Source organism: Sardina pilchardus, chromosome 12 (assembly GCF_963854185.1).
Source record: "Sardina pilchardus chromosome 12, fSarPil1.1, whole genome shotgun sequence".
NCBI lineage: Eukaryota > Metazoa > Chordata > Actinopteri > Clupeiformes > Clupeidae > Sardina > Sardina pilchardus.
Window position 1 is genome coordinate 8,248,231 of NC_085005.1, and position 12,930 is coordinate 8,261,160.

Sequence of the window (12,930 nt, forward strand, 5' to 3'; positions counted from 1 at the left end):
CAAGTGGCAAACCCAAACCAATCCATAAGTGATAGCAATCAGTGCACAGGTAGATGAAAACATATATACATACTTTAGGTGTCTAATATGAATTATTATTGACCATTTTCCAATTGTTGACCTGGTGTTCGTAGATGTGGATGAATGCCTTGAGACCCCATCAGTCTGTGGTCCAAACTCCATATGCAACAACACCATTGGAGACTACAACTGTGCATGCTTGAGTGGATATAATGTGACTGATTTGAGTTTGAAGAGTAGTGATGCCAATCCTTGTACAGGTGAGATAATTCGATGTCAAGATGCTCTGACAAACTGCGCAAGCTCAGACCAACAGCAAGATCAAGTTTAGAGACCAAAGGCTCTAATTCAAAGGTTATGCAAATGTTAATGACATAAGACGCAAATGTGTGCGTAGTTTGTGTGAGCATTCAGTTTACACTTATGATATTGCGTATTAAAAGTTAGGAAATACATTAGCTTTTGCTTAGACTTCAGAAATTGTACTTAGCTGTTCATTTTAAAACTCTGGTCTAAGACCAAGCTTGGGAGAAAATTAGATGAGAAAAGCCTTTAGGCCAAGGTTGCTATGTCAAAGTAAATCACTACTTTGCACTTCTGACACTTTTTTTCAGACATAAATGAATGCACTGTGATATCAAATGTATGTGGAGCCAACTCAAACTGTTTCAACTATGATGGAAGCTATAATTGTTCCTGTCTGAATGGATATCAAGTGACCAATACAAACCAAACCATAAGTGACAGCAATCAATGTATAGGTATGTACAGTATATCTAGCCTAGAAATCTAGACGCCCCTAGCGGCAGCAAATGTAATTTGGCTGGCGGGGCAGTCTAGGCACGATCCATTGAGCCAGGGAGCTGAGAACCCCCAGCACCAGCGTTCCAATCACAGCGTGTATAGAGTCGGTGGGTGGGCTTAACATAATGGTGACTGACATGCGACCAGAAGTTGCGACGGTAACGCATCCTGTTATTTGAAAACAAGAAGATGATTCGTTTAGCGTTATCCTATTGCGTGGAGAGGGAAGGTTACGCATCCTGCTACTTGAAAACAAGAAGATGATTCGTTTAGCGTTATCCTATTGCGGGGAGGGAATTTGAAAGACAACTGTTTATCCCACCCCTCCGATTGCGCCCTGTCTACGGTGAGTGTCCAGACCCTACATCTTGATGTGGGTCTGGCTTGTCAGGCTACAGTATATCGTCAGTTTTTTTTTTTTTTTCAAGGAGACAATGAGAAATTGAAAATAGTATTCATAACTCTGTTTTGGTATACATTTTAACCTTACTTGATCCATTCAGTACTGATAAATTGCTGAAATTAATTACTTGTCGTTATGCAGATCTTGACGAATGTCTACAATTGTCATCGATCTGTGGTCTAAACTCAGTGTGCAATAACACAGTTGGAGGCTATAATTGCACTTGCCAGAGTGGATATCAGGTCATCAACACCAGTCTACTGAGTAGCGTTGATAATCCTTGTACAGGTTGGTTATTTTATTGGTAACGATGATCAATTACCCAATATAGTACTTTAGGTTTTAATGTGCATGTGATGCATTGTTTCCCACCTGTGATTCTCATAATTTTACATTTTGTCTAGAACTTCTTTACTACAAAATTGAATTTGAGCTCAACACAACTTCTGGAACTGTGGCTCAACTAAGGAGCACTCTGAGTGGCCTCTCATTGTCTGTAGATAACCTGTCTGAAATCACTGGCATATATATCACAACAGGTTTGGTTTTTATTATTGTTATTTGACTTTTTGTCTGTTGTCATCTGTTATCATGTTATTATGTTTCGCTTTGGACAAATGTGTCTGCTAAATAACAGTAATCATAACCATAACCATCATCACTTATTAGCTATCATTATCTTCTTTATATTCCTGCTTGTTTTTTTTACCTACATGCAATGTAACACCTTAAAACAAAATTAAGATATACTTAAATTGCCCTTAATTACCCCCCCTTAATGACAGCAAATAAAAGGAAACCCCCTGATTTACAACTTAAATGTAAAATTAAGGGGTTTTACACTCTATTATTATAAAGCTGACTGTTATTATTCCCCTCTTAGTGTGTTCACCCAATGGCACTTCATACCAGTGCCAATGTGAAAGTGAATTATATTGGTCTTGTGACAAATGCCGGACATATGGACACTGTGATGACATCATCAACAACACATGTGGATGCATCAATGCCTTTCCAGATGACAGACAGTATTGCCAGCCCAAAACAAGTAATGCCAGAAATGTAGATTCACAATAGGAGATAATATGTGCATAGTGTTGCATGTCTTCTTTCTTAAATGAGCTATGTGGAATTTCGTACCTCAAATTGTCTTGAATACAGACACATGGCACTCTTCCAATGACTTCCATAAAGTCCTCATGACATAGACTATTCTCAATATGAATTCCTAAAATTAATTTCCATGATTTTAAGAAATGTCTTATAGTCACAAAAATATTTAATCATTTCTTGGCATCATTTTCATCCTTTAACTTTGATTCCAATCAACTTTAATTCTTTCCAACAGACTTCAGCGACTGTCCAGGTAAGGTTATTAAGATCTCTTTTTCCTAATCACTTCGAATGCGCATGGAAATGGTTTGATAGTGTGTTTGTTAATGTCTTTAAAGACTCAATCTTACTGTTTTTAGATGTAAATGAATGCCTTCAGACCCCGTCAGTCTGTGGTCCTAACTCAGTCTGCAACAACACTGATGGAGACTACAACTGCACATGCTGGAGTGGATACCAAGTTTCAAACATCAGTCAAAGAATAAGTGAAAGTAATCCTTGTATAGGTGAGCTGCAATGATTTGCAAATAATCAATACACTGTCCTTAAAAGGTACAGTAAAAATTGCATCTCAAGGTCTTGCAGTTGTTAATGGTAAACAAATTGGCTTGGACCAAGTGGTACATACATTATTCCAGCCAATAAACACATTGCTTCTGGAACAAAGAAAGCAGGAAGACACCTTTTGACAGAATACCAACTTATGTTAGAGGCCAATATGCAATCTCACATTACATTTGCAGAGGACCACACATCTCATATGGCAAAACTGAATGCAATGACAGGTAGCAAGACAATCAAAATAAACAATTACCAGCCCAGATGAGCTATTTTTATTGGCTGGTCCTAAATGACCTTGACCTTGACCACATCGGTTTGACCTTGAAATGATCTCCACCCTCTTCCACCCCAAATATTGGCTCATCACCCAAGAGAGTATAGTTTGATGGCAAAATGACCCTTTTATTGTTGATTCATATGCTACTCATCATTTTTGGTAAGCGCAGATGGTGACTGTCTTGAAAATATGAGTAAAAAAAGATTTGCTCTTCGTGTCCCATAGGCTACAGTTGAAGACGTTGAGAACTGGTTATTGAGCGTGGGCCCTTTAATAGTGTAATAGCTGGAGCCGATAATGTAATAATATACTGACTCTATTTATTTGATATATAGGTTCACACTTCCATGGCACACTTCCATTTACCCTACTGTCTCTTTAAAATACCTGCTTTAAGACCAGACCACACACAAATACACACACACACGCACACACCTTACATTTGTCCTTAAGATAGATGACTGAGCATAAGCCACTAAATAACTTATGTGTGCTGAGACCACTGTTTTGTCCAGCAGCCTTGTAGAATTTCACAAAACTAATGGAACACATTCGCTTTGTCCAATTTCAAACTCTCTTCTAGTACCCTTCTTATGCACAGGTTGGGATTAAATGGTTTAGACAGGTCAAGGACATAGGAGTGAGACTTATTGCAATGCCACGTCTATAGATTGAGAGATAAATCAGTAATTCTTGATGGATTTCTGATGATAGGTGCTGAGCTTATTGCCAGCGTCCCCTACCGTGTCAGCCAAGAGGTTAGCCATAGCCCGTTGTTCAGGGTTAGCTAGAGGCTCAGGTACAGGCTGAGACAGAACAGAGGGCTAAAAGGTTGAAGACCCTCTATGTGATATTACCTGTGTGATAAAACTTTAAAAAATAAATAAAATCAATAAACCTTTAAATAAATAAATAAATACAGCCTTAATTCCCATGTAGAGAGAGAGTCTATATATGTCAATATGAATCGATATAGTGATATTAGTATGTTATTACATGTTCAGCATTTATTACGTTATGGTCTATTACATTAAAATTCTTATGTTATTGACAGTTATTAAGTTATTGCCTGCTACAGCAGGTTTGATCATTTGTAAACTCACTCGATGCACATCACTAGCTGGTGGTATGACCCACAGCAGCAAATTGTTTAGTCTAAATTAAAAGCAGTGGAGACCCGCTCAGAGTGCCGAACACTTCACTAAGAGTTTATGTGCCATTAAAATGACTATGTAGGGATACATTAATTTTACGTAGTTCAACTGTTATTTCCATGTTCTTCTGCTGACTAATTATCATCAGAGTAGCGGTATCCCTCTGCCTTCAAGAACCTGCTGAAGACTCGTCTCCTCTGAGAGAATCCCTTCACTTAACACCTTGAACACCCTAGCATGTGTAAATCCAACATTCTACACTGGGCCTACTTGTTCTCCTTGCACTTTGTCAACGGGTGCAAGGTTTTGGCCTTTCATATATATATATTTTAAAGTATATATTTTTGGCCTGTTATGCCTTCAATCAGATAGAATATTAGAGAGAGACAGGAAGTGAGTGGGATGGAGAGTTGGGGTGGGATCCGGAAAGGACCACGGGGCGGGAATCAAACACAGGTCGCTGGTGTGCGGTGCAGGTGCCCCAGCCAGTCGCGCCTTGGCAGGGGCTGGCCTGGATGTTATTGAACCACAATGTTACGGATGTTATGGCTCAGTGCCTACAGTCAAACGAAGAACATGCATTTCAGTGCAAAGGTTGACGAAATGTATACTGCGCAAATTGCAGTGCCACTCTTAGGGCCTGAGTGGATATACATGTATGATTTATTTTCAAATGTTTTTCCCCTTTTAAATGTAATTTTGTTGACCTTTTTAGATGTGGATGAATGCCTTCAGACCCCATCAGTCTGTGGTCCAAACTCAGTCTGCAACAACACCATTGGAGACTACAATTGTACATGCTTGAGTGGATATAATGTGACTGATCCAAGTTTGAAGAGTAGTGATGCCAATCCATGTGCAGGTGAGGATATTGTCACGTGATGGAAATGTTGGTGTTAACGGCTCTATAAATCCAGCCTACCAGTTGGTGTTCTGAAATCTTTTTCATCAAACCTGCATGTCTTTGCACAGATGATATTGCTTTTGGTTAACCTTGCCATGAATTGTGTTTGTTTATACTTAAAACTCTCTTTCAGATATAAACGAGTGTGTTGAGATTGTAAACCTTTGTGGCCCCAACTCAAACTGTGCCAATATCAATGGAAGCTACAACTGTTCCTGCTTGGCTGGATATGAAGTGGCAAACCCAAACCAATCCATAAGTGATAGCAATCAGTGCACAGGTAAATGAAAACATACATACATACTTTAGGTGTCTAATATGAATTATTATTGACCATTTTCCAATTGTTGACCTGGTGTTCGTAGATGTGGATGAATGCCTTGAGACCCCATCAGTCTGTGGTCCAAACTCCATATGCAACAACACCATTGGAGACTACAACTGTACATGCTTGAGTGGATATAATGTGACTGATTTGAGTTTGAAGAGTAGTGATGCCAATCCTTGTACAGGTGAGATAATTCGATGTCAAGATGCTCTGACAAACTGCACAAGCTCAGACCAACAGCAAGATCACGTTTAGAGACCAAAGGCTCCAATTCAAAGGTTATGCAAATGTTAATGACAAAAGACGCAAATGTGTGCGTAGTTTGTGTGAGCATTCAGTTTACACTTTTGATATTGCGTATTAAAAATTAGGAAATACATCAGCTTTTGCTTAGACTTTGAAATTCTACTTAGCTGTTCATTTTAAAACTCTGGTCCAAGACCAAGCTTGGGAGAAAATTAGATGAGAAAAGCCGTTTAGGCCAAGGTTGCTATGTCAAAGTAAATCACTACTTTGCACTTCTGACACTCTTTTTCAGACATAAATGAATGCACTGTGATATCAAATGTATGTGGAGCCAACTCAAACTGTGTCAACTATAATGGAAGCTATAATTGTTCCTGTCTGAATGGATATCAAGTGACCAATACAAACCAAACCATAAGTGACAGCAATCAATGTATAGGTATGTACAGTATATCGTCAGGTTTTTTTTCAAGGAGACAATGAGAAATTGAAAATAGTATTCATAACTCTGTTGGAAACGTTTTGGTATACATTTTAACCTTACTTGTTCCATTCAGTGCTGATAAATTGCTGAAATGAATTACTTGTTGTTATGCAGATCTTGACGAATGTCTTCAGTCTTCATCGATCTGTGGTCCAAACTCAGTCTGCAATAACACAGTTGGAGGATATAATTGCACTTGCCAGAGTGGATATCAGGTCATCAACACCAGTCTGCTGAGTAGCGTTGATAATCCTTGTACAGGTTGGTTATTTTATTAGTTACGATCATCAATTACCTAATATAGCACTTTAGGTTTTATTGTACATGTGATGCATTTTTCCCACCTGAGATCCTCATTATCTGACATTTTATCTAGAACTTCTTTACTACAAAGTTGAATTTGAGCTCAACGCAACTTCTGAAATTGTGGATCAGCTCAGGAGCTTTCTGAATGGCCTGTCATTATCTGTAGATGACCTCTCTGAAATCACTGACAGTTCTATCACAACAGGTTTGCATATTCTTAATTACATATGTATTTGACTTTGTGTCTGTTATCATAACCATGAGCTTTTTATCTTGAGTGCAAATGTCTCTTCCTTCACATGTTACTTCATGTTCAGTGCTGTATATTTTGAGAATGTTGAGACTTCAAATTAGCAGCTATTTAACTATTCTGTGTCTTTCTCATTCTTATAAAATTGACTCTTATTATTCCCCTCCTAGTGTGTTCACCCAATGGCACTTCATACCAGTGCCAATGTGAAAGTGAATTCTATTGGTCTTGTGTCAAATGCCGGACATATGGACACTGTGATGACATCATCAACAACACATGTGGATGCATCAATGCCATTCCAGATGACAGACAGTATTGCCAGCCCAAAACAAGTAATGCCCGAAATAAAAGTAGATTCAAGATTTCAAGAAATGTTCATGATGTTTGTAACATTTTTGAGAATATGACCCCAGGATCTCACTTTTAATCACTACAAAATGTTCAAAGCCTTGCTTTTCAATTTCACCACAGCTGTATTAGTCATCTAAACGAAATATTTCAAGAGATCGAGTTGCAAGACAAATTCAATTTTTTTAGTGATCTTTGTCATTATTTAACTTTAATTTTCGGATGTTTTTCTAACAGACTTCAGCAATTGTCCAGGTAAAGTATTAAAGTCTAATTATTTTGAAAACAATATTCTGTTATTGTGTTTGTTCATGTCCTTAACGACTCAATCTTACTGTTTTAGATGTAAATGAATGCCTTCAGACGCCGTCAGTCTGTGGTCCAAACTCAGTATGTAACAACACTGATGGAGACTACAACTGTACATGTTTGACTGGATATAATGTGACTGATCAGAGTTTGAAGAGTAGTGCTGGCAATCCGTGTGAAGGTAAGATTGTTTTCAAGTTTCAAACATCAGTCAAAGAATAAGTGAAAGTAATCTGTGTATAGGTGAGCTACAGTAAAACAGATTGCATCTCAAGGTTTGTGTATCTGCGTAGAAGCACTCTTGTGTCATAGTTTTAGCTTTCTTGGGAAATGGAAAACAAATGGCTTGGACCAAGCTCTACACACATGATTCTAGCCAATAAACACATTGCTTCTGGAATAATGAAAGAAGGGGAGTCATTTAATTTTCTCTGGAGCAACCTTTTGCCAGAATTAAAGACTTTTCCTTGAATAGAGCTGCGTGTTTGTAACATTATGTTAGAGGCCAATATGCAAACTTACACTATTTGTATAGTAGCTGTTTTTCATCAGCCAAAACTGAGCACAATGACTGGGTACAAAATATGCATTTTGATAGCAAGATAGTCTAAATAAATAATTGCCAGCACAGATAAGACATTTTTATTGGGTCCTGAACCCAGAATTACATTGACTTCGACCATATTGGCTTGACCTTGAAATGACCTCTAACCTCTTCCACCCCAGGAATGAGCTCATCACCCAAGAAAGTATAGTTTGATGACAATATGTATGATGTATTGTTTTTCTTGGGTGCTGATGGTGGCTATCTCAATAGAACGGCAATAAAAAAACACCATCACTTAATTTTAATGTTATCATACAGAAATGCAAACACCTCAATAACTTAATTTTACAGTTTTAGAGTTCTACTGGTTTTTGCGTGTTTCCCCCCACACTAAATATCATCAGAGCAAGGACATTCCTCTCTATATTCAAGACTCTCTTGAAGACTCTTCTATGAGCGCCCCTTCACCTTATACCTCTAACACCCTCTAGCACTCTCTCTGTTCTCCTTGCACTTTGTCAACGGGTGTAAAAATGTGTCCTTTCAACACTGGACCACGTGATGCAGATGTTATGGCTCGCTGCCCACAGTCTTGCAAAGAACATGTGTTTTAGTGCAAATATTGATGGAAATGTATACTGCACAAATGGCAATGCCACTATTCCTGCCTCAATTGATATACGATTTATTTTGACTTTTTCCTTGTTAAATATGATTTTGTTGACCTTGTTCTTTAGATGTGGATGAATGCCTTGAGACCCCATCAGTCTGTGGTCCAAACTCAGTCTGCAACAACACCATTGGAGACTACAACTGTACATGCTTGAGTGGATATAATGTGACTGATCCAAGTTTGAAGAGCAGCGATGACAATCCCTGTACTGGTGAGGGTTATTTGATTAAGCTTTGTCAAGCTGCTCTGGTAGAACAAGTTTGGAGCAACAGAAGGGTTTAGTTTGTTACTTAATTAGTTCTTTAGTTCCCTGGTTCCTTTGTATAAGCCTTGATAATAATAATGATAATAATAATAATAATAATAACAGTAATGCTGCTGCTGCTGCTGCTGCTGATGATGATGATGATGATGATGATGGTTGTTATATAAATAATAATAATGATGTAATAATAATAATAATGATAATAATAATAATAATAATAATAATAATAATAATAATATCTTGGCACAACTTCATGCTATTGTATGAACTGGTTCATGATAAAGTATTTTGATTATTTTTCTGCTGTGATATGCACTTGATCAGATACAAATGAATGTGTTGAATTGCCAAACGTTTGCGGACCCAACTCAAATTGTGCCAATTACAATGGAAGCTTCAACTGTTCCTGCCTGATTGGGTATCAGGGGAATAATGCAAACCAATCCATAAGTGAAAGCAATCACTGTACAGGTAAATAAAGACATGAGCGCTTTCTGAGTTTAGTTCTATGAATTGTACGTAAAAAATGTTTGACTTGACTTCATCACCATTTTTTTATATACTTTTCTGGTGGCCTTATTTTTGTAGATATGGATGAATGCCTTCAGACACCATCAGTTTGTGGTCCAAACTCAGTCTGCAACAACACCATTGGAGACTACAGCTGCTCATGCTTGAGTGGATATAATGTAACTGATCCAAGTTTGAAGAGTAGTGCTGACAATCCATGTGCAGGTGAGGATATGTTTTCACATGACGGCAGGACTTTCACTGAAATGTTGGTGTTAACTGCTCGATTAAGCCAGCCTATCAGCAGGTGTTCTGAAGTCATTACTGTATCAAACCTGCCTTCGCAAAGATGATGGTGCTTTTGGTCAACCATGCCATGAATGTATTCTTTTGACTCTATTGCAGATATAAATGAATGTGTGGCAATTCCAAACATATGTGGACCTAATTCAGACTGTACTAATTTCAATGGAACGTTCAACTGTTCCTGTCTGAATGGATATCAAGTGACCAATGCAAATCTAGCCATTAGTAGCAGCAATACGTGCACAGGTAAATGAATGTACAGATATAGATACCAGTGCATTCCTTTACAATAGCATTTCCTTTTTAAATATACTGTCTTTTATCTTTTGTTTTTAGATGTGAATGAATGCCTTCAGACACCGTCAGTTTGTGGTCCAAACTCAGTCTGCAACAACACCATTGGAGACTACAGCTGCTCATGTTTGAGTGGATATAATGTGACTGATCCCAGTTTGAAGAGCAGTGATGCCAATCCATGTACAGGTATGGTCATTTGATGAAGCTTTGTAAAGCTGCTCCTTTAGTGGAACAGGTTAGAACATGATTGGAACAACACCAGACGAAGGGTTTAGTTCGGTGCTTAGTTCTTTAGCTCCCTAGTTCCTTTGTGTAGAAGCTTTTGCGTAGAAAAAAAAAAAGAATAGAATATTTTGGCAGAACTTCCTGTTATTTGCATGAAGTGGTTCATGATGAATTGTTTTGATTATTATTTCACTCTGATATGCACTTGTTCAGATATAAATGAATGTGTTGAGTTACCAAGCGTATGCGGACCCAACTCAAATTGCGGCAATTATAATGGAAGCTACAACTGTTCCTGCCTTGGTGGATATCAAGTGTCCAATGCAAACCAAACCATAAGTGACAGCAATCAGTGTACAGGTAAATGAAGACATGAATGCTTTCTGCATTTTGCTCTTGAGTTATACTTGACCATTTTTTTTTTCAATGCAATACTGGTGACATTTTATTTTTTAGATGTGGATGAATGCCTTCAGACCCCTTCAGTCTGTGGTCCAAACTCAGTCTGCAACAACACCATTGGAGACTACACCTGTACATGCTTGAGTGGATATAATGTGACTGATCCAAGTGTGCGCAGTAGTGCTGACAATCCATGTGCAGGTTAGAATATGTTGTCAATGTCACATGACTGATATGTCACTAGGGTTCCATAAATCCAATTTACCAGCAGGTGTTCTGAGATCATTATCAAACCTTGCAATGTATTTATTTTCATTATATCGTAGATATAAATGAATGTGTGGAAATTCCAAACATATGTGGACCTAACTCAGACTGCACCAATTTCAATGGAACGTTCAACTGTTCCTGTCTGAATGGATATCAAGTAGCCAATGCAAATCAATCCATAAGTGATATCAATCCGTGCACAGGTAAATGGATGTACAGATATCCTAGGAACCAGTGCATTCCTTTACATTAGCATTTCCTTTTTAAATACACTGCCTTTTATCTTGTGTTTTCAGATGTAGATGAATGCATTCAGACACCGTCAGTCTGTGGTCCAAACTCAGTCTGCAACAACACCATTGGAGACTACAGCTGCTCATGCTTGAGTGGATATAATGTGACTGATCCAAGTGTGCGAAGTAGTGCTGACAATCCATGTGAAGGTGAGGAAATATTGTCACATGACGGCAGAACTTTGACTGAAATGTTGGTGGTATGGGCTTTATAAATCCAGCCTGCTAGCTGGGGTTCTGAAATCACTATGTCTTTGTCCAGATAATGATGATTTTGGTTAACCTTGTATTGACTTTTGTTTGTTTTCACTCTCTTTCAGATATAAATGAATGCGTTGCGATTGTAAACCTTTGTGGCCCCAACTCAAACTGTGCCAATATCAATGGAAGCTACTACTGTTCCTGCTTCAATGGATATCAAGTGGCCAACCCAAATCAATCCATAAGTGACAGTAATCAGTGCACAGGTAAGTGGAAACATACATAGGCTACATGTCCATAATTATTGCTATATACTTGACCTTCTTTGGATACAATATTTTTTACTTGATGTTTGTAGATGTGGATGAATGCCTTGAGACCCCACCAGTCTGTGGTCCAAACTCAGTCTGCAACAACACTGATGGAGACTACAACTGCACATGTTGGAGTGGATATAACGTGACTGATCCAAGTCTGAAGAGTAGTGATACCAATCCCTGTACAGGTATGGTCATTTGATGAAGCTTTGTAAAACTGCTTTATTTGTTACTTACAGTAATTACTAAATCAGTTCTTTAGTTCCCTGGTTCCAAGTTTAAAGAGTAGTGCTAACAATCCATGTACAGGTGAGATAAGTCGATGAAGTTCTGTGAGGCTGCTCTGACCAACAGCAACAGCTGTATACCAGAGGCTCTAATTCAGAGGCTATCCAAACTTACACTCACATTTAGTAGACGCTTTTATCCAAAGTGACTTGCATATGTCAATTATATTACAACAGCCATTCTATTCAGACTAAATCCGGCAAGTTTTTTCATAGATCTCAGTCTCATGAGGTCACCAAGTCACAAAATGGAAACCATCAGTTTTACCTATAGCTCGAATTGCTACACCCAGCAGCTAATACTGCCAAACAGCTTCAGCACTACACTCTGTGGGCATGTACATGGAGGCTCACGGACAAGTGACATAAGAAGCAAATAAAATGTCTTATGTGTGAACTAAATTATTATGTAGTTTGTGTCAGCATTCAGTTTACATTCATGATATTGCTCATTGATTTAATGGAAATTAAATTAGCTTTTGTTTAGACTTCTGAAATTGCACTTTGCCATTAATTTTAAATGACATCTCCAGTCTAATAGCAACATATGGTCTTCTTACGCCTTCTTACGTACTTCCGCTCAATTTTCATTTCCCTTCAGAACGTCGTCTTGGTCTGCGTTATATTCATAGGTTTTCTCTGGCTAAAAAATTGCAGGTCCAATCAGCGAGCAGAGGGAGTAGCAGAGAATTATGACGTTGAGGTTATGCACTAGTAGTTTGAGCATGACTATACGTCACAACCAAACGTTAGCAATTGGTTATGGCAAATCCAGAGTGGCTCAGGGCAGATCCAATAGTTTTAAATCTAAACAGAGTACCTGCAT

The 12,930-nt window shown here is 38.2% G+C and overlaps 1 protein-coding gene across 1 annotated transcript in view; it reads left to right on the forward strand.

The window, feature by feature from the left end:
• Positions 1 to 11,862: 11,862 nt before the first annotated feature.
• Positions 11,863 to 12,930, forward strand: part of LOC134097621 (fibrillin-1-like) — a 31,294-nt gene continuing 30,226 nt past the window's right edge. The window contains exon 1 of the mRNA XM_062550541.1: positions 11,863 to 12,005. The gene's annotated coding sequence lies outside the window, so the exon portion shown is untranslated. The remainder of the gene's footprint in view (positions 12,006 to 12,930) is intronic.